The sequence below is a fragment of the Ptychodera flava genome, chromosome 19, assembly GCF_041260155.1.
Source record: "Ptychodera flava strain L36383 chromosome 19, AS_Pfla_20210202, whole genome shotgun sequence".
NCBI classification, from domain to species: Eukaryota; Metazoa; Hemichordata; class Enteropneusta; family Ptychoderidae; genus Ptychodera; species Ptychodera flava.
This window is the reverse complement of record NC_091946.1, coordinates 39,333,747-39,356,370: the sequence shown is the minus strand read 5'-3', so window position 1 is coordinate 39,356,370 and position 22,624 is coordinate 39,333,747. Positions and strand designations below refer to the sequence as shown.

Here is a 22,624-nt window from a genome sequence, read left to right as displayed (position 1 = left end):
AATGAGCAATACAGATAGCATGATATACCTCACAACATTTATCCAAGAAACACATATTTTTTAAGATTCCCCCACATTTCATATTCTGCATAAAGTTATATCTTATATTTATATATATATATATATATATATATATATATATATATATATATATATATATATGTTTATTATTTTTTGATAAGTATCCTTTTCTTATTTTTGTAGTATTAGTTCTTGACTATGTTCACCCATAGACTCTCGAGAGTCTATGGTTCACCTTTGAGGGAGTAACGTCAATAAAGTTAAAGGTTAAAGGTTATTAATGTTCGCAAAGCACCCTGGGTCATGTGGGTTTTCAGGCTGTACACCAGTACGCGCGCACCCGGAGTATGTCATGTGCTTGCAAGCCTGTCACACAAGTACCAGTAGGACGTACGCCCTCTATGGTCACCTCTCTCGTCCGAACATGTTATGCAGAGTTGCTTCTCGAGGGTCTATGCTTTGAACTTACAAGTATTACTGGTGAGAAGTCGAGTGTTTTGCCTGAAAAATGTCAATAATTTTTCTGTTTTGGTAGAGCAATGGGGTGTGAATTTATTAGAATCTTTTTTTTCTCTGATGGTGGAACAAAACAGGAACAACAGTGACACAGGATCCCGCATGTTTTACTTTCCAAGATTTTATTCATTTCAACAATTCAAGATTACAAGAAGTAACAACACAATTTTACATAATCAAACTTTCTAAGGTTAACAAAGGATGAAGAGTGAATAAAATTAACGTTTTCGTGTGGTAAAAATCTTACTTAGGGAGTCGTCATTATTTACGACCTTAGGGGGAAGTCTGGGGAATTTCATGGTAAGCTTATTCTGAAATTTCGAGTAAACCCCCTGCCAACCCCAATGCATTTGAGTAACCCAGTCTCTAACACAGAAATTTTGACTGATCCCCCCCTCCCCCCCCCCACACTTAGACCAGTTAAATACCAAGACATGCATTTGTAACATTTACAAAACTACAGCAATAGTACAGACCTTTCATATCCTGCTAGAATATCATCATTTACCTCATGACAGTTGAAAAAGATGACACCAGCAAAAGGAAATTCAAAGTCACAATAAAATGTAGATACAAAAGCTCATGCTGTAACCACTATCCAACCATATAGTATTGTTTACTTTGGATGGGTATCATGACAAGGTTTTCACTAAGATATCTGACAGGGCAGAATTTGAAAGTACAGGAGAACAGTCAGGAGGCTGGGGGGGGGGGGGGGGGGGCAGTGTCAGAGGAGTTGTACCGTCTCGTGTTGAAAATTTGAGAGATTGATGTGTACAATAATGCAGTCTGGTGCAATATGAGAGATGTTATCAATTTGTGTAAAACTGTTAGAACACCCCACAGGGGAAAAGTGTGAGAGGCGTGTCCCCTCTGCCACATCGGAAATTTTGAGAAATTAATGTGTTCAATGATGCAGTCTGGTGCAATATTAGGTGTTTTCTATTTGTTTTTACTAAGTAAAACTGTTAGAACACCCCAGGGGGAGAGGAAGTGACAGGGGGTCGCATTAAGAATTTTGAGAAATTGATGAAATGGTACAATCTGAGAGGTATTTCAATTCATTTTGTACCAAAAATTGAGCAACCCCCTTCTTTCTCTCCAATTTTGAACAACCCCCTTGAAGCTTTCAATTTTTTGAGTGACTATAAATACCCTCACATTCCTCTGACCCCCAGGCCCTTATGTTAAATTACTCTAAAAGACCCATAAAAATATTCTTGATGGCCTTTAGAACTAAATTTGTGAACAACATGTACAGTAAAAGTGGTCAACTTTGATGCAGTCTTGCTGATGCATTTTTATGGGGCTTGAACTCACAATATCTACAATACTAATTCGCCTAGCTTAGCAGTCAGTTAAAACCCCTACAAATAGGCGTTTCAACTAGCAGCGGCCTGGTGGCTCATGTAGCTGTACTGTGATAATATTCAAGAGAATCCATAGGATAGCTAGGTGTGTGCCTCAATCAGGCAAAACAACAATTAGCAATAACAGCAATAATAACAAGGCAGTATTGCTGAAGGCAATGAGTACTTGGGCCGTGATAGAGTAATTTTGAGGACAATATACACTACTATTCAAATATGGTCTTGAATTTCCTCCTGTCAATTAGGCATTTGATTAACTGGTTATTAAACGAAGCAATGGCATGACAACGGCAAAATATGTCTAGCAACTTTTGTGGAGTTTGAGGCAGGGGTTCTTTATTTATAGTGGAAATTGCTTAAACTCCTTAAATATTCAAATTACAGCAGATTTCTTTTGTTCTCGATGGTAGATGTCTAATATTAAGATGGGCATATTTAGATTTCTACCCTATAGTTATCCCTATATACCAAAAATCAGACATCCAACTCTATTGGCTTGCTCAGAATTAGATATGCGCATAATTAATGAGGTACAATATGTAGTGTCATAAGGTGTCCCATCATACCAAATATGAAGGGTGTAGCACTTGTGGTTACTGAGTTGTGGACAAATATATATATTTGAGGTAAAAGGTCATTGAGGTCACGTGACATTTTGTCAAAATAATTGTATTGCTAAGTTATTCCTATATACCAAAAATGAGACCTCTAGCTCTATTGGCTCGCTCAAAATTAGATATGCGCATAATTAATGAGGTACAATATGTGGTGTCATAAGGTGTCTTATCATACCAAATATGAAGGATGTAGCACTTGTGGTTACTGAGTTGTGGACAAATATATATTTGAGGTCAAAGGTCATTGAGGTCACGTCACATTTTGTCATAATAATTGTATTGCTAAGTTATTCCTATTTACCAAAAATCAGACCGCTAGCTCTATTGGCTCGCTCAAAATAAGATATGCGCATAATTAATGAGGTACAATATATGGTGTCATAAGGTGTCCTATCATACCAAATAAAAAGGGTGTAGCACTTGTGGTTACTGAGTTGTGGACAAATATGTATATTTGAGGTCAAAGGTCATTGAGGTCACGTGACGTTTTGTCAAACAAATTATATTGTTAACTTATCCCTATGTACCAAATATCAGACCTCTAGCTCTATTGGCTCGCTCAAAATTAGATATGCACATAATTAATGGGGTACAATATGTGGCGTCATAAGGTGTCCCATCATACCAAATATGAAAGGTTTAGCACTTGTGGTTACTGAGTTATGGACAATAATGTATATTTGAGGTCACCAAGGTCACATGATATTTTGTCAAAATGTCTGAGATATCTGCGTGAACTGATGGACTCACTGACGGATATGACCCAATCTATAAGCCCGCTGGACTTTATCCGTGGGGACAAAAAACTGTGTCACTGCATCCTTTAGGCAATATGAATACGATGAGAAACTAAATTTTTATTTTTCTTAGCCTTATACATGGGAGTCTATGGAGAACTGCCTTATACATGGGAGTCTATGGAGGTGTAAACTAAAACGTCCTCTAACACGGCCAAATTCGATCGCATTGTGAAACAAATCGACGTGCATCTGTATGGGGTTGGGTACTATTCTTGTGCAAAGTTTGAAAGAAATTGACCAGGGCATGTCTGAGATATCTGCGTGAACGGACGGACTGACATGACCAAACCTATAACTGCCCCAGGACTTCGTCCGTGGGCACTAAAAACAACGCAACAGTTATTACAGCTACACCGGCGGTAGGTCCATATCCAGAGCCCCGTACGGTCTGCCGCCGTCGCTTGAAAACAATCTCATAAACATGGCCATATGGGCAACTGTGTATGGGCAGCTGAATGCTTGACTTCCGAGCTTCCCGGAGAAGGAAGGCGAGCTGTCACGTTCAAGCTCAGGAATATTTGTCGATCAAATTTCAGTAAATTTACCTTACCTGGATGAAATTTTGTCTATAGGCTGAAATTTCGCCGAAGTTTGACAAAATTGCATCAATTTTTCAGGTTCATATCCGACATTTTTGAGTTTTGAGTGCAGACAGAAAAAGTTTTGAGGCAACATGGCTGCGACCCCATGGTGACCTTTTAGCCCCGCGTACGATGCTATGTGCTACAGCTAACACACAGCATCATACGCAGGGCTAGCGAGAGAGTTGCCGACATCGACGGTTATTTACGAGAAGTGAATGAATGACTGTCATTTTTGGCAGCGATCGAGTAGCTGAGGTAGGCTGGGATACGACTTGGGCCCAAGAACGCTGAATTTCGGCAGTAATTTGGCTTTTTACGTCAAGTCCCAAAATGGATTTGAAGTCACTGACCCTACGTACGGGGCTTTGCAGGGCTGTGGTGCGCGGGGCGATTAGCTGTAGCGGAACACGCAGCATCGTACGCAGGGCTAGTTGACCCCAAGTGAAAATGTGTTCGCGATCAAATCTTCCTATATTTTTTTCAGAATTTTCGACAAAATCATTGCTTCTTAAATCTTTTGTAAAATATAAAATTCTAAAATAAAAATGCGATGTGCCATGTCTCCAGATTTCTAAAATATCGTTCGTTGACCGTTCGACGGAATACTCATTTCGCAAACTTGTGACGCAGTTGAAATTCAATACTCTAGACATCCTCCAAATTATCCAATCATTCGCGTTAGAGTTCAGCTCGCTTAGAGTATCATAACATTCTTCGGCCTTCGTTTAGATCGACCCTAATCTCTCCCATTTAGGAAATAAATACACAAGCTACCTTGACAATACTTCGTGCACCATCCAGGACCAAAGGCACTACAAATCTGTCTTGACGTCATCATCTCCTTACATGGTAATCGGCATACCGTATTTTTTAGCAAAGGAGACACAGAATACTTCGGAGTATTCAGTTTCAAAACGTATTACATTGTGTGATGTTGTCAAAAAAGGTAATGTTACTGCAGTGGTATAAATTACAAAACACAAAAGTTCAAATCAGTTTATTTTGGACTGGCTTTACCCAACATTTCATATTGTTTCTTATGCCAGATTTGACCACGTGCTTACTGGCGACCCCTTTACATGCAAATTTTGTGTCAAATGGTGTGTTCTCCTGGAAAAACAAACGTACGATTTCTATATGAAGGAGGCGAAATTTGCCCTCAAAACTCGAAACCACCCCTTTATGGGGTGTACCTAGCTATTTTGAACGAGCTTCTCGAATCTGCAGCTCTATTTCGAAATGATGGTCTGGTTTTCTCAGCTCAAGGATAAGTGTTCTCCATCGCTGTGGGCATTACTATTCTCAACTGGGGGTACAGTTTCCAGTCGTAATGGTTTTCATTGTGTCCGTGATATAAAACCTTTCCTTTTCAAACTTTTACTTTGATTATCACTAGTACACATCTTGTCAGCGATTAAACATGTTTCAAGTTTAAATGTTAAATTCTGGTCTCGAGCCCTCTTGTTCGACCAAACTGAAATTACCCCTCCCACTTTGGCTCGTCCATTGGGTGTAGCAAGGGTCGTGCCATCGACTAGGAAACGGAGGGTGCATTAATTGTTGCATTTCGATGCACATTTTGATTATATTAAGAAGATTTTGTGGCAAAAACTCAGATAGAGAAGCATTAATATTCAGATCTCACTTATTCAAGACTGACTGAGAGCAGCACTTCCATTCAGTTAACATCATTACGCCATTTATTATGCCGAGAAAGATGAAGCCAAGACATTTTGCCCTCCCTGGTCTCAGCCAGAAATGGTTATACCTTACAGTTTTTTCCCACGGAATGAAAACAAATGTACTTGGGCTGAGGCCCAAGTACAATAAATATCAATTTCTGCAAGTCATTTAAAAATATACCACCAAGGGCACAGTATTGCTCCTATCTGACAAAAAAAAAGAGGTATTCCTATTTCCACTTATTCACTCAAAATGCTATTGTGTTTGCAAAGAGTTTGAACTTTAAATTTTCATAGGCAGAATTCCGTTTTAACACCCACTTTTCAATTTTGTAGATCAACAGTAAAAATTTGATGGTCCTTGCTTGAAATGTTAAGATTTACTCAGAGTTAAGTTATACACAGATGAGCCAAGAATACAATGTGCAATATACACACCAAATAACCTGGTGATAAACTGGTGAGAAGGAAACTTACAACAGCTCAATTAACTTTCAAATGTTGGACGTCAGAGAAAAATTGAAAGATTTCAATAACTTCCTAGTTGTATGAGTAGTATGTGTAACATTAAATGTGAAAACTTCTTGGTTTCAGATAAAAATGAGCAATTATATTTTGACAATTACTGCAAGCAAGATATATTGTAAGTTAACATTGTCTACTGCAAGTTCAAAGTTGTAATCAAAAGCAGGCAACCACGGGTAATTGGTCGATGATAACTGATAAATTCGAACCTTGGAAGGAGTAAATATATGCAGTGTACTGATCAAAAAACAATATGGTGTCAGAGGGATAGGTCGTCAACATTAATATCGTTGTTTATTCTGTTTGTGTGGTGAAGTGACCTGATATTATCATTCATCACTCATCTTATTCAATCTACACATGATTTCACTTGGCTGCCTTCATCTTTGTGAAGATTTACTTAATTAAGTGATACCATGACAGGTTTTTTTGCTTATGTAATAAAATGATTGAAACTGATACAAATAAACTGGAGTCTGTTTTAATGGTATGGTGCATCTTGCCATATGCCTTCTTGTGGATTGAAATCCCTCATCAGTGTATGGGGTTTCCTCCATGAAATATTTGCTATAGTTGATCCACTACATAAACATAGCCTCACAACTTTTTTCTAGATCATATTTCACTACAAATTGGCACAAAATAAAACTACATTATTTTCAGTGTCTTCAAAATTGATTTACAAGGTATTCAGGGTTGGAATAGGCCATTCAAGCTTGCAGACTAATATATTGGCTCCAAAAATAAAAAATCATGGGTTCCCTCAGTTTGAAAAATGATTTGGCTTAGGTAGTCTCCAGGGATTTTTATAAGAAAATGCAAAGCTATCAGATAAACAGCAATTAGACAAAAGCACGTTTTGACCAAAATTGACAAAAATTGCTTCAAAAAATACAAAATTTTGCATTTTCTCACTGTATAAAAATATCTGACTTAAGTCTTCCTAAGGACCTGCATATTGAATATCAAAAAGTCTGACAAGGAGTTTTGAAGAAAAAAATAGATCTACAATGACAAAAATAATCTCAAAAATACAAAGTTGCATATCTTGGCACGATTTTACAAAAGCTTATTGCTGTCATCCTAAGGGACATGTATAATCAATATTAATGCGTCTGACCAGAACTTTTGAATGATATTTTAGGTCAAATATGACAATAATTGCCTTAAAATATGTTTTAAAATATTTCATAACAATATGGACAAATGTCAATAAGGTTATCCCTGCAGAACAGTATATTTAGATTTCTGTAGCATACTAGAGTTTATTTGCTTCTTCAAGCATACCATTCTTTTTCTTGACATAAGGTAAACTTCAGCCTCCTCCAACAACACAATTGTGATGTAATCTACAAACAAACCTGAGTGAGAAAAATAGAAATTTAGATATACTATTAATACATTTTTGTATATTTCTTTCACCCATGAAAACCTGTGGTAGATAATGTCATAAAATGTATGATATCATGATAGGGCAAGCCCATAAACTTGTGCACAGTAACATTGGAAATGTAATTCAATATAATGTAATAGTTCAATAATTATATGAGTTCTGTGTGCAATAAAAAATATTTGTTAAAATACTCTTATTTAGCACTGGTGTTGATGACCTCCACTGCTTATGCATGTGGCTCCTTGTTGAGTCTGATTACCCAGTATACTGTGCACCAGGATGCTGATGTTTAAAACAAGTCCTTATGGCTGCTTTCCAATACCAGTGCAATCACACATACAAGTGCTATGCTGACAAGCTAAATATTGATTTTAGCAATCTTTTTGTAGTAAAATAACAACTTACAGTGGGCAAATATAAATAATGAAAAAAAATGTCAAAAGTAAGCATTACAGGCCCTCTAAACTTTTGAGAGTTGTAATATAATAGCTTACACAATTATCCCCAAACCATTCACAGGATACAGCTCAAGTTGTAACTACAAAATGGTACACCAATGTGAGAAGCAACATATGAACATAATACCCTACTTACATTGACGTTTCTTTCACATTCCTCTTCCAAAACAAACTACTTACCATCTGTTGTTAAGGCAGTGTCATAGCATTCAAAGATACTGTCAAAATAAATAAAAAATAGTGACAATAATCACTGTTCGCTCCCATACAGTTATCAAAACAAACCACCAATTGTATGAAACATGGGCCTAAATACAGACAGACTGACATTCACAGACGGGCACAGAGTGATAACATTGACCCCAAGTGTGCCTTGGCCCATGGAGAGTGATAAAGATATAACAAAAAGCTGAATGTAATGATAAAATAGTTAAGTATAGGCCTACAGACACTGAGGATGAATAAGTTACAGCAATTTGATTAGTTTCTTTTCGTTTTCTACTTCTGTGATAATTTTTAAGACAATCAAACTGCAAGGCAGTTTTAATATGTATTGACATACATGTTATCTTTTACAAGCACACAGCAAACTGTTCTTGATTTTTCATTTACAATATTTGACATAGACTGAAATACATAACATGCAACCAATATTTACATTTTGCCCATGCACCAGATACATGGAGAGATTTCAACATGCAATCATTAACTCAGAAACCCTATAGGGAAAAGTAAACATTGTTTTCTTCCAGAACAGCTGGTACATCCACATCTGGAGCAAATATTACACAAGGATGATGACACAAGAGATAAAGTTAAACTGTGGTGAACTTGACTATTCCTTTCAAATCCTTACCTAACTTGATTGACATCTTAAACTAAAATACACTGCATGGTTAATTGCACACAAAAATACATCAGGGGTGTACCATTTGATAAAAGGGGGTTGTCTGGAAGATTGATGAGGAACATCTTTTTTATCCGATACATTGTACATTCTTTTTTTCCCACTATCCCACCTTTTCTTTTTGACAAACCTTCTGTGGCTGATTTTTTTATTGACATTTGTTTGGATTTTTTTCAAAATTTGTTTGGATTTTTTCAAAATCTGCCAGGACCCCCCCCCCCCCCCCCCCCCCCCCCCCCCCCCCCCCCCCCCCCCCCCCCCCCCCCCCCCCCCCCCTCCATCACTCTTAACATTGAAAAAAACTTTGAATATATTTGTTGGAAACCAAACCTGCTGAAATCACCTCAGCTATGTTTTCTCATTATTTTTTACCGCATTTCAACACCAAATACAGTTTACCATTTCAAAAAATGCTTACTGAATCACAACATTATCTTAAACATAGGTGCCAATGTCCCTGAAGCTACTATAGACATGGATACAAAATAAGTATTTCTGACTGTATGAAATCATCTCACTAAGGTCATCCTAGGGACCTGTTAACCAAATATTAAAGCTGTCTGACCAGCGGTTTTGAAAAAAACAAGCGACCCAATAGTCGACAGAGCTCTGCTGTGTTATGTAGAGAGTAACTTTTTGTGACATATGTATTGATGAAGATGGTTGAGATCTTTGATAGCTCATTTCAGGATGGCCTGACCTAAAATGGCAAAATTAGCTGCAAAAATACAAAATTGATGATTTCATCATAATTATGTATAACAATGTATACCAAATATCAAAGCTATCACATGAGTAACTTTTGAGAAACAAATATTTTGACCAAAAACGGCAAAAATTGACCCAAAAATACAAAAATTGAAGATTTCATCAAATTTCACTATATCACACTAGGAGAACCCCCAGGAATCTGTATACCAAATATCAAAGGCATCAGACAAGTAGTTTTTGAGAAACACATTTTTTGACCAAAAATGGCAAAAATTGCACCAAAAATACAAAATTGCAGATTTCATCATATATTCTATATATCATATTTAGTTTATCTGTAGGAACCTGTATACCAAATATCAAAGCTGTCAGACGAGCGGTTTTGATGAAATAAATTTTTGACCAAAAATGACCAAAAAATTCCTTAAAAATACAGATTTGCATATTTCATCACAATTTGAACAAATCCAAATTGGGTTATCCCTAGGGACCTGTATATTAAATATCAAAGCTGTCAGATGAGCGGTTTTGATGAAATAAATTTTTGACCAAAAATGACCAAAAAATTCCTTAAAAATACAGATTTGCATATTTCATCACAATTTGAACAAATCCAAGTTGGGTTATCCCTAGGGACCTGTATACCAAATATCAAAGCTGTCTGACCAGCGGTTATGAAGAAGAAGATTTTTTACCAAAAAACGCCTTTTTTGGCACTAATTTGTATATTTTCAACAATATCAAAAAATCAAAAAAAGCACAATTATTTCAGGTCAGCCCAAAGTACTTACATGCTAATTTTTCATGTAATCTGCTCAGTGGTTATTAAGATTTTCAATTTTGACTGTTTGTACATTTTTTCACTTAATTTGCATATTTTTGGCAATGACAACTTCATTTGGACAAAATTTCATCTACAGCCCACCATCCATGTACACACCAAATATTAAGATGAAATGTGCAGCGGTTTTGGAGTTTTTGATGTTGACGGACAGACATACAGACATACAGACATACATACATACATACAGACATTTCCCTAGCCTATAAGAATAGCTTCCATTGCCATATATACATATGGCTATGGGAGCTAAAAACCATTATTACATCAGAATGAATAGACACTGTTCACAGACGTTTCATATTAAAAATTAGTCCTTTTTTAATGCTCTCAGTTTTCAACAGACATGCCATAAACCTTCAAAAGACACAGTTTATGTTTTACTTTGCATATAAAAAATGATATCAGTCTTGCAATGGTTATAAGTGGAGCTGACAACAGTTGCCCTAAATGGGCAGTGACACATATGATTTGAATAAAATATCACTTTTAACATTTCCTTCTTTTGGCAGGTTACATCTGAACATATTTTACAGTACATGATCCTCATAGAAATTTAAATGCATCTTATTCAAAATGTAAGAACTTTATTGCCAATCAAAAAAGGTTTTGTTTAACAACATTTAAAAAAAAATAATGAGAAAATTTAAGAAAGTTTGACCAAGTCAGTATGGAGTTAAATTGTTTGGAAATCTTGAAATTGGAAGAATAGTGAAGCTAGGAAATTGGGTGATTTGCAAACATTTGCAAAAATTAACACTTCATCAAGCAGCATACGACTGCTTGACAACCTTGAACGATAAACCCAAATAATAATATTTTAATCTTGGGTTAACAATTTCATTAAATTACATGAAAGTGATTTTGGTGCAAAATACCCTGTGTTGGGTGCAGCGCCCCTTAATTAGCAAGTTTTATACCACTGCAAAGTCTCTGTGCAACCAGGTGACACATTCTGACTCGGTATGATCTAACAGCAGATTCCTGCATAAAATTTTGATTTCAAAACTTGAATCACTTTTTAATAGCATAAAAAGAGCAAAACCAAGGAGAAACATAGATGACAAAGCCTTATAAGGAAAAGAGAGATGTACCACATGACTCCGTGCAACCAGATAACACATTGTGACTCAGCATACTACTAAAGCAGACGATTGCATAAAATTTTGATTTTGAATCACTTTGTAATAGTATAAAAAGAGCACAACAAATGAGAAAACTTAGAAGTCACAGCCATAGCACACTAAGAGAGATGCGCCTGAGTGTCCATGCAACCAGGTGACACATTGTGACTCAGCATACTCCAAATGCAGATTCTGCAAAATATTTAGATTAGACAACTTAAATCAGTTGGCGATAGCATAGAAAGATGAAAACCAATGACAAAACTTAGCAGTCACAGCCTTAGCACAGTAAGAGAGATGCACCAGAGTGTCCGTGCAACCAGGTGACACATGGTGACTCAGCATACTCAAAATGCAGTTCCTGCAAAATATTTAGATTAGACAACTTAAATCAGTTGGCGATAGCATAGAAAGATGAAAACCAATTAGAAAACTTAGAAGTCACAGCCTTAGCACAGTAAGAGAGATGCACCAGAGTGTCCGTGCAACCAGGTGACACATGGTGACTCAGCATACTCAAAATGCAGTTCCTGCAAAATATTTAGATTAGACAACTTAAATCAGTTGGCGATAGCATAGAAAGATGAAAACCAATAGAAAACTTAGAAGTCACAGCCTTAGCACAGTAAGAGAGATGCACCAGAGTTTCCGTGCAACCAGGTGACACATTGTGACTCAGCATACTCAAAATGCAGTTCCTGCAAAATATTTAGATTAGACAACTTAAATCAGTTGGCGATAGCATAGAAAGATGAAAAACCACTGGGAAACTTAGAAGTCTCAGCCTTAGCACAGTAAGAGAGATGCACCAGAGTGTCCGTGCAACCAGGTGACACATGGTGACTCAGCATACTCAAAATGCAATTCCTGCAAAATATTTAGATTAGACAACTTAAATCAGTTGGCGATAGCATAGAAAGATGAAACCAATGACAAAACTTAGCAGTCACAGCCTTAGCACAGTAATTGAGATGCACCAGAGTGTCCGTGCAACCAGGTGACACATGGTGACTCAGCATACTAAAAATGCAGTTCCTGCAAAATATTTAGATTAGATAACTTAAATCAGTTGGCGATAGCATAGAAAGATGAAAACCAATGAGAAAATGTAGCAGTCACAGCCTTAGCACAGTAAGAGAGATGCACCAGAGTGTCCGTGCAACCAGGTGACACATGGTGACTCAGCATACTCAAAATGCAGTTCCTGCAAAATATTTAGATTAGACAACTTAAATCAGTTGGCGATAGCATAGAAAGATGAAAAACCACTGGGAAACTTAGAAGTCTCAGCCTTAGCACAGTAAGAGAGATGCACCAGAGTGTCCGTGCAACCAGGTGACACATGGTGACTCAGCATACTCAAAATGCAATTCCTGCAAAATATTTAGATTAGACAACTTAAATCAGTTGGCGATAGCATAGAAAGATGAAAACCAATGACAAAACTTAGCAGTCACAGCCTTAGCACAGTAATTGAGATGCACCAGAGTGTCCGTGCAACCAGGTGACACATGGTGACTCAGCATACTAAAAATGCAGTTCCTGCAAAATATTTAGATTAGATAACTTAAATCAGTTGGCGATAGCATAGAAAGATGAAAACCAATGAGAAAATGTAGCAGTCACAGCCTTAGCACAGTAAGAGAGATGCACCAGAGTGTCCGTGCAACCAGGTGACACATGGTGACTCAGCATACTCAAAATGCAGTTCCTGCAAAATATTTAGATTAGACAACTTAAATCAGTTGGCGATCGCATAGAAAGATGAAAACCAATGAGAAAACTTAGCAGTCACAGCCTTAGCACAGTAAGAGAGATGCACCAGAGTGTCCATGCAACAAGGTGACACATGGTGACTCAGCATACTAAAAATGCAGTTCCTGCAAAAAATTTAGATTAGACAACTTAAATCAATTAGTGATAGCATAAAAAGATGAAAACCAATGAGAAAACTTAGAAGTACTTAGCACAGTAAGAGAGATGCACCAGAGTGTCCGTGCAACCAGGTGACACATGGTGACTCGGCATACTCCAAATGCAGATCCTGCAAAAAAATTTGATTAGACAACTTAAATCAGTTGGCGATAGCATAGAAAGATGAAAACCAATGACAAAACTTAGAAGTCACAGCCATAGCACAGTAAGAGAGATGCGCCGGAGTGTCCATGCAACCAGGTTTATAATGCTTTGAGCATTTTCGACCGTTGTTACTGAAGCAGTGCCATGAATACAAAAGCAAGCACAGTAGCTTTGTACGGCGTTGGACCATAACAATCAAACACTAAAGTGCTGAATCTGTCGAGGTCGATCATGATGACTGATGTTTGTAGACACAGTCAGAGGCGGACTGTCATGTAGACCTGGTTTCGTCTGACCTCTGAATTTTAAAACCGCCTGCATGCTAACACCAGAGATATATGAGAAATCGTATCCTTGTGTTACAAGCCTACGATCAAGAATCGAACAGACTACTAGACTTGTACTCACTTGCTTCGAAATGGCACAAATGAAAACGTGCTTTGACAACCAGAGCTAGCACAAGGTATCAAGAATGCAAGGAATTAGCCATGCTTGGACTTTCAACTCTGATCTTTGACATCGAAACATAACCAAATATGGGTGTGTCATAGCCAACAACCACATGACATATTTACAACCAGATGACAGGACTCCCAAACGCGCGTACTCCCTCTATCCTTTTCAGGCAGTTGAAGCGCGAACTGCGCATGTGTCTTTAGACCCACGTGTAGACGAAAATGGCGGACATATCAGGTAAGAAAATACAAAGTTTGCAGTATTTTTCTTTATACCAGTGGAGTCTGTGACGTGGGCAATGATCGTAAACAAGAGGAGACATTGCACAAATGAGCGTACTAGTAGTGATATTTCATTGTGTTCAAAAATTCAATAATGCGCGTCGCGGCTTTCACGTCTACACCTCACACGAATGCGACCTCCCGTTTATGTTTGAACGTCGTTGTAAACAGATCTACTGTACTGAGTACGAGCAGCGTAACTGCAAAAGACAAGATTGGTTATTCGCTTGAATTGTGTCTGTGTACTTTGCAAAATTGGTACTATCATAATTCCTGATTCTCTAGTGAGCACTGAATGGTTGTGTTAAATGGTGTGCACGTTGAACAAGTGGCTTGGCATGAGCATAACCATTAACCTAAAATTTGCATACATTTTGTACCGCCTAATCCAATCGCACAAACAAACACAAGTTTTAGTGGCAGTACAGTTTTTTTCCGGTCAAGTAATGTCATGTATGCGAACCACAACGAAAGGTTACATAAAATCACAGCAGAATTCGAATATGAAACACATCGCAATAAAGATAAATTTACTTGCATCACTATGTTGTATGTATGTTGTTATGCAATGTGTAAAACTGTTATCAAAAACGGCTTTGCTTGACTCACTGTCGGTCTACCTATTTATTTTGTATAGGTACGCCGCATAAGAAAGCCAAAAAGGACAAAGAAAAGAAGCGCAAGCATAGTCTTGGAGATATTGGGGTGAGAGGCATGGCTTCGTTTGTTTGTATATGTTGCCTTGCATCACATAATACCAGGCACTTGAAGTGCTCCACTCCAAGTATACTACATTCCCTGTCCAGACTCTTGCAGTTTGCTTGCACTATGTCTACAGTAACAGGAGCAGGTCACTTAAACCTCTGTCCATTTCAACCTCAGTGTTTAACATCATGTTGCTGATGATAGTCACCTCAAGCCCAGTACCCTGGGCCTGGTAACTTCAATCTTGTCATACTTGTTATGTGACAACACTTTTAATATCATACAACTAGGCCGGCAGAAATGATGTGTCAGGGAAGAAATCTGCTTGATTTAAATATCATTAAAATAGGGTTATTTGAATGCAGATTAACCAGGGTGGAAGTGACCAAAAGCCAACGGTAACTATGTTATCACATCATCACAGTAGATGGAAAGAGAAGGATACACAAAGACTCTCTCATGCCATGACAATAGTCAAGCTTTACATTGTACTACAATGTTAGCTGTGATATCGCAGCGGTGCTGTGGCGTATCAATCGTGCCCGCGTCAAGGGCCACAGAACCGTTGCGAGCCACTCCATATACTTGTTTGGTAGTTTACTCCGACACAGATCGGTGTTGCTGATTTAGCACACAAAATAATGAAATGTACTTGTCTTTGAATAAATTAACTTGTACCAACATTTTCATTGACTAATAATAATGACTCACTCTGTACTCCTGCTTGCAACCTCGATGATATCAACACGTATTTTCAGCCATTTTCCTGTGAGCATCGACGATCTATGTGATATTTGCCCTCTTGCGTAAAACACATTGAATACGCTGGAGGTCAAAAGTTCAATTTGAGCAGAAGCCGTCAATGGATCACCGAAAAATGGCTTAAAATATATGTTGTCACGGTCAAAAAATTAGCAGAAGTAGGAGATGAGAAGTAAAAAGTCAATGATAAAGCAGGTACAGGTTGATTCATTCAAAGACTAATAGATTTCATTATTTTGTGTGCTGAATCAGTGACACTGATCAGTGTTAGAGTAAACTACAGAACAAGTCTATTGGGTGGCTCGCAGTGGTTCTGTGTTGATGACCCTTGACCCGAGCGCAATCGATATGCCACAGCACCACTGTGATATCACAGCTACTTCAATGTATGCACTACAGTCTGTGTTCGCGCTGCCCATTCGCCACGTTCGCAAATGCGAATTGAAATCAGCAGTGGCGAAGAAAAATCGATCCTAATTCGCCACAGTGGCGAAAGTGATTTTTGTTGAAAAAATTTCGCAAAATAAACAAAAACGTGGGGTTTTTTAGTCTTTTGTTGATCTGCGCTTCTCTTTCGGCGATTCGCGAAAAAACTATATCTACTTCCGTATTGTTCTCTCCGACGTACGTAATTTCAATCAAGCCAAGTCTCGCGAGAAATTTGACGTCAATTTGTATAGTGTACAGCATGCACATAAATGACTATCGCGAGAATTGAAAATGAAGGCAGACGCAATCGAGCTCTAGTCTCGCGATAAATTTGACGTCATTTTGTCTAGTGTACAGCAAGCAAAGCGAACACTAATTGAAACTTTAGCTACAGCAGACATACGCATTTTAATCGTGGCCACAACGTTCGGTGTTGAAATTTATTTGCATCGTGGTCTAGACGTTCTGTGTTGCGCATTTTAATCGAGGTCTTATTTTAATGGTGGGCGATTTGCATCGCGGTCCTCATGGTCCCGTATTGATGTTCATTAAAATCGCCATCCCAACGACGCATTCCGTGTTGTTGTCGATTTGCATCGCAGTCTCGACGTTCCTTGTAGTTGTTCATTAGAGAGGTTATAATCTAATTACGTGTACATCTGAAGGCACACAGTGGCATACACGTATCCATGCTCAGTTGTGATTTTTTGGGTTGATTTTGCAGTATTGTTTTTTCAGAAACATACGAAATTCGTTTAAGTTTTAAGTTTTAAGAAACAATTAATTTCTCTACGCGAGGACTATTCAAGCTCGTTGTATCCTCGCATTAAATTTACCGATTTTCTGTAATACAGTTATTTATGTGGTTTACGGAAATCTTTGTGACAGCTTCAGGTAAAAAGTTGAATTAGACGGCAACATTTCATTTATGTCAGGAAATCATAGCACGTACGTCTTGTGCAGGTGAACTGTACGGAATTTCCTGATATCAAAGATGTTTGCTAATTTACAATGATACTCATACTTAACGAGATTTCCTGTCTAAATTCCTGCAAATCACCAAGAAAATCTAAAAATTACTAACGTAATTAGGACTACGTGTAGAATTGTCGTTTGATGACGTTCAGAACGTCTGTGCCACATGTACGCGATGTCTTGTATGACGTGACAAAGACGCTACGTGTACTGATGGAACGTAATTACGTGTAACCAAACTTCTATTTTAATCGCAGTCCGAACTTTCAGTGTTGCTGTCATGCTGTTGATTTGCATCGCGGTCCCAACCTTCCGTGTTGCAGTTCATTTTATAATCGTGGTCTCAACGTTGCGTGCTGCTGTCGATTTGCATCGCGGTCCAGAATCAAGCAATTTCCAGCGTTAAAATGAAGACAATTGGATACAAGGTGGATGTGTTGATAGTTTATTCTTGTGCATGCAACCGACATTGGAGATTATAGCATTATAGAAAGCTTTGTTTTCGTAAAAATGTGTGGCTAATAAAATTTGTTTGTGGCTAATAAAAATTTGATACTATTCGCCACAGTGGCTAACAGCTTTCCAAACCCAGCGCTAACACAGACAGTACACTTACATTCATTCTTTTTCCAATCATTCACATTCATTTCAAGCATAAACTATAGTCTTCTTTGAATTCTTGCATATTCAATTAAACTGATCATGATTTTATGGCCTTTTAGAAATATACTTACAATAACAAAGGATCTGACATTATAAATGTACAGACTGTATTTCAAACGATGCAAAACTTTCTATGAAAATAATCTGTCATATTAAAAAAAAACGAGAGGGAAGCACTGTAGGTGCCAAAGCAAATGTCAGATGAGGGATTTGATCAGGTAGATCCAGTTTACGGAGAAAGTGTCAAAGTTAATATTGGTAGTTAGACATGTTCACCAATAGATCAGAGGATATGCCATGGTGTCAAAGCCTTAGAGGATGGTATTTCTGTTCTTTACTGCCATTTATTCAACGTCAAGCAGGAAGATGATTTCAGTGACACTTCTGTATGTAAAATTTACACATGCTAATCTTCTCAAGTCTTGTAAGGCAACTATCCAATTTCAGTCATAGCCAGAGAGTAATGGAATGACTAGACTAAAATATTGAGTCATATGATAATACTCTTGGACCTTTGACCTCATCTTGTTGGGTCAAAGGTCCCTTAGTACTCTCTCATCACTGAATCTTCCAGTCTATAGAATGACAAGGCTGCAAAAGGTGTTCAGTCAAATGTTTGCAAGATCATGAATATGGCGTTTAGCAGTAGGGACATGTGAGATCTTTTAAATGTTAGTAACAAGATGCTTCGTAGAACCCTGCTGAATGAAATAGTTCCCGATTATGTTGTGTATGAGCTTTATGTACTACCAAAATGATTGAGAAGTGGATATGTTAGAGCACACCCGAACCCCAAAGGCACTTCTATTGAAGTATTCACATCAGGTTCTGCAATTTTGACATCATGACTTAAGAAAAATGTTCACGTTTTCCTGTTTTTGTCGACTTGATCTTTAATCCACATTGACACATTGCAAGTGGTTGCCTCGCCTGAACTGAAGCATACGGCAAGTTGACTACAAAATTGCATATTCCCCAAAAAATCATACAGGGTAAAATGTTTTACAGAATTTGATTGGAGACAATGACATGATAAGCTCTTTTTTACAGTTATTTTGTTTTTGATATACAGCAAGAGTTTGGGGATTTCAAAATGATCTCTCAATCCCTTCCACGGTGATCTTTAATTATTTAATTGTCTGAAAATAAAACAGGGGAGGTAGGAAAAAAATGATCAAATAAATAGAATTCTTGTTCCCCGGCATCTTGTGTCTATATCTAATGTGTTTCTGCCATTGGAGGGGCTCGTGTAACTCGTGAGTAGAAGGTTTATGTTAGATGTTCGTTGTCTGCTCGCAAAGTAATTCTTTTTCACCCTGGAGTGCGGCAACAAAACGTTATGGGACGCCACACTGTTTGTGAGACAAAAGTTGCAATTTGTGAACCACTCACAGACCTTGTTGTTGATGAACTGGCCACGTGGTATAAAATTGAGACAATATCCGGAAAGGGCCAATGATGGCGCAAGTTTTAGAGAAGACAATCAACCCGAGGCAGTGTTCTCCACAAATGAAAATAAAAGGCGGGTGGCTAATTAGCATATTTATTTGCATAATATTTGCATACAATTTACATATCACAAGGGCTATTCACAAGCTCATTCCAGTGATGAGATACTAGTATACTTCTGACATTTTTAATATTTTTCTCCATTCAGCAGTGAAAACTGGCAAGCTATACAATTTATTTTTAAATTTAAATCCTTTTTATTTACATTAAATAAATAATAAAACATCAAAAGTGAAAAAAAAACATTGAACTAATACAAACAATACACAATTTAGTAAATATATTGCACAATACCAACATGAAAATTCAAAAGTAGGCCTACATGAGAAGTAATCAGTGTTCGAAATAATCGGTGGCAAATGGTGGCACGTTTTCATATGATCCTCTGTTACTATATGTTTGTCGGTAGCCGGATTGGTAAAGCCATGAACGTCTTTTTTTACGTGCGGCGTCCATGACAAGTTGATACGGGACTGAATATTTGCAATAAGTTACAATACAATGTGGAGTCAGCGGAGCATGCCTGCAGAGAAACATACGTTGACTTTAAAAATCTATTCATAATAAAGAGAGGCCCGAAAAAAAATGATACCAGGTATTTCCAAGAGAAAGATTTGAAATTTCATCGACTAAGTTCGGCAAACGTACAAAACTTTGACAACTGCGCGGCGTAGGCTGCCATGCATGTTACGTTTGTGTGGAGCACGCTGGCGCTCTTGATCTCGATCACACGCGACCTTTGAACTATACAGTACAGAACCGTATGTACATACCGGGTAGCTGCTGTATTCGGATGATCACACGAATGATGATTTTAGCTCGTGCAGTTTCTTTTTATTTCATTTCATTGTGCCTTTAATATTTTAAAATGGTCACGGATTTTGAAACTTGATCAAACGCAACTGCTTCTCAAAGTCAATCGAGTGAATCACATGCAAGTTACGAATGCGTGACAGGAAGTGACACACATGGCTTCAACGTCATGTGGACGTACACGGATCTCAAAATGGCTAACTCGGCTCGGATACGCAACGACCTGAACACGCGAAGTACCATACTTTTTTGCGTCTGATATTTGTGTCAACCAATCGTAAGATTTTAGCCACATCTGATCGAAATCACTTTTCCTGACCTTCGGATCCTTACAAGTACGAGACATTTGCGGCAATGGTAGTTGCCTATAGTAATAGATGCTTTGACTGAGTGCCCGCTGGCAAAAATGCAACACCGAGCCTTGTACCGTGTCCGTTGTATGAAATGGACGGTGTCTGTACGGTACGGTCGGCAGCTTAAAGCCCCAACTCCCGTATAAAAGCGCGAGAACCTACGAGAGTGGTCATAATGGTGGGATATTCAAACGTACTCGGTACGCTCTGGACGCCGTCCATAAAAACCGTTAATTTAGAAATCTACCGATTAATTTTTTCTTGGAAATTGAGGGATATGTGTATAAGTATTTGGAGCACAATATACTTGGTTTCTGACGAAATTAAATTTGAAATGACGTCTGGAACCAGAAAAAGGATAAAATATTTGCCGGTAATATCGCCGGTATAACGTTCGATGTTCAGTTTGAATCCGCATGATTGACATGATATGCAAATTGCAAATGAGTCATTAGCGATACCTTGTTTACTTTTTCCGTACGTAGCGTTGATTGTTCAAGGCGGGGAAAAACACCAAATACTCGGAGCGTACCGAAAGATACAAACGCACACACACTGTGTATAACAAATACATGCAAACACATTTGATTCGGTAGTTCTCTTTTGGAAAATTTGTTGGTCCTGAAAAGGACCGTTTTCATTTATGTTGGCCTACCTGAGCCGTACATTTTACAGACAGGAAGGCCTATACTGTCATTCATGCCCGGCATAAAGTACGTCTGGTATGTTCGGGTTGAGACCACGGACAAGTACCAGCACAAATTCTGGCATGATCTTTCACTTTTACTACACTGTCTGTACATCTTCTGTCTTCTTTTCAAATTTCAAGTTTTACCCTCTAGTCAACGTACTGTTGAAAGCGCAATCATCGCAATACGATATGCGTAACTATCGCTTAGCTGTTTCCAAAAGTGATATACATTTTCTTTCCCGATCTAAAGCCGTGCATGCCTATGTAACACTAAGCGAACAAAGTCAAAATTCAAAAAACAAGTGCCTTCAATGTGCTGACAAAACCGGGATTTTTTTACGCCTGCAATCGCCTTCGGCATATTCGGTCGTCACTGCTGGGTCACTTATGCTGATCTCAGTGATCAGACGTCGAGTTGACAAACGTCGCCGGCGGCAGCTGAGGTCACCGTACTAATCAGTCCCATAAGTTGCACTCAAATGTCCGCGCTCGATCCCCATCACAGCTAGCTCCAATTCATTCTGGCAAAGAAAGTTCCCGAGGCTACCTCTAGTGCTCATCAGTGACCGCTACCTTCATAAAGCTAGCTGACATAGTGTGATTAGCAGTCTGACTCTGACTACCCCACGCGTTTGTAATGAACTAGTATCGCGACTGCGTGCATGAGAGTGCAGAAGTGCAGTGCACTCGATTTTGGCGGGATCGTTCAAAGTAGCGAAATACTAGAACTCACCATTTTATAAGGAGGGATGAACATTGAAACGAATGCTCCGAGAATTCATGAAATCACTTTATTCTGATTTTATTTTTGGTGATTAAATATTAAAAGCTTTGATTTCTAAAATAAGTATTTTTCAGAAGCTTTTTGAAATAATCATAAGACAACAAATCGACACCACATTTCATTTCGGTCACCATAAAACTTGTAATCGAAGCCGGGGGAATAGTCGTCGGTACCCTCCCATCCGCGACAGCGCCGAGTTCATGAGACAACGAAATTTTGAAAAGGAAACTACAACTACCATCCAAGAACTGTGGAAAACTACGTTTTATAATGGAGACAGAGCCCTGCCTCGCTGAACTATGGTCGAATGAGGAAATGATTGTTTGTAAGACAAAAGCTCTACAAAATTTGGTAGACGACTTGGCCGTTGAGCATTGTGGTAAGTGTCCGTCGTCCATTGAAATAACCACACTCGATAAATTTGGACATCTAGTAGGCGAATTTGCTGTTCTTTCAGAACTGTTTTGATTTTTTCCCGTTCTTTCCTGAAATGCGGCATTTCTAGGACGGCGTTTGGACAAAACGGTGCTTCAATCAAGACTCCCTGCAAGAGTGATGTACACTATACTATGACT

General features: G+C 38.2%; 2 long non-coding RNA genes across 2 annotated transcripts; one reads left to right on the top strand and one right to left on the bottom strand.

Moving 5' to 3' along the window:
• Positions 1-198: 198 nt before the first annotated feature.
• LOC139119484 (uncharacterized) lies at positions 199-19,411 on the top strand. The gene is made up of 4 exons (XR_011548940.1): positions 199-338; positions 14,254-14,321; positions 15,003-15,070; positions 17,494-19,411. It is a non-coding gene; the product is annotated as an uncharacterized lncRNA (long non-coding RNA).
• On the bottom strand, positions 6,391-14,116 carry LOC139119485 (uncharacterized). Its single transcript, XR_011548941.1, has 2 exons — positions 14,037-14,116; positions 6,391-8,184 (listed from the first exon to the last, which is right to left on the bottom strand). It is a non-coding gene; the product is annotated as an uncharacterized lncRNA (long non-coding RNA).
• Positions 19,412-22,624: the final 3,213 nt, after the last annotated feature.